Source organism: Cyprinodon variegatus, unplaced genomic scaffold, assembly GCF_000732505.1.
Source record: "Cyprinodon variegatus isolate N-32 unplaced genomic scaffold, C_variegatus-1.0 Scaffold664, whole genome shotgun sequence".
NCBI lineage: Eukaryota > Metazoa > Chordata > Actinopteri > Cyprinodontiformes > Cyprinodontidae > Cyprinodon > Cyprinodon variegatus.
Window position 1 is genome coordinate 473,445 of NW_015151117.1, and position 967 is coordinate 474,411.

The window sequence follows — 967 nt, forward strand, 5'->3', positions numbered from 1 at the left end:
AAATTGCATGTGTGTTTAGCTAGACGAGGAAAGAGAAGGTGGGATGTAGCAAGAGAGTGCGGCTTGAGTAAGGATAGCGTGAGCACGCTCATGAGTATAGCTGCATGTGAGCGAGGGACAGGCAGAAGCAGCATATATAGGGAGCGGGCAGACAGCACTGTGGGTGAGTGTGTTAATCTGTGTTTGGGAGGAGGGCAGGGGGGGCTTACAAGCTCCGCCTCCTGGCATCATAGCCAGCAGCTGCAGCTCGCCACTGCCTTTATCTGCCTTATTTTGGAGACATGCATTTGTGTCTGACTGCATTCAAATGCATCCTATATAGATAGAATTTCATTTAGTTACTTCTCACATAGAACCGAAATCAATAAAGAGAAATGGTCACAGGTCAAGACTTTGTTTTCTGCTACATCGACAGGAATGTCTAAATTATTTCAAACCAAAATAAATGTAACAGAGAATCAAATCACCTGATCCTGATGATAAGATAGGGAAGTTTTCAGCATCAAAAAGTGAAAGTGCCAGAATATAAAATTAAATATTTTTCAGTTAGAAACTTTTTTGTTAATGTTGGTATTATAAACTGTTTTTCCGCATGTTAAAATGTCTTAAAGGGGGGACGATGATCAGAGCACCCTACTCTGTGTATGAAAAAAACATTTATTTATTCATTTTTCTTATGCTGACAGCGCTGCAGAAATGATCACGGATTGCACGTAGTGCCTGGCTACCAAAAATTCCTGGATTAGTTTTTTCTAATTGGTTGACACCCAAGCTGCACAAAAATGTAGATTTCTAAAATCCCTGATGCCGAGATGCTACAATGCTCTGCTCCTGATGATTAAGGTTATATCTTCCATCATACAGTTTACATATATATATATATATATATATATATATATATATCAGATGGTCTGACACCAAGAATGTTTTCGGCATTAACAAACCGTAAAGCATCCCTAAAATGCTA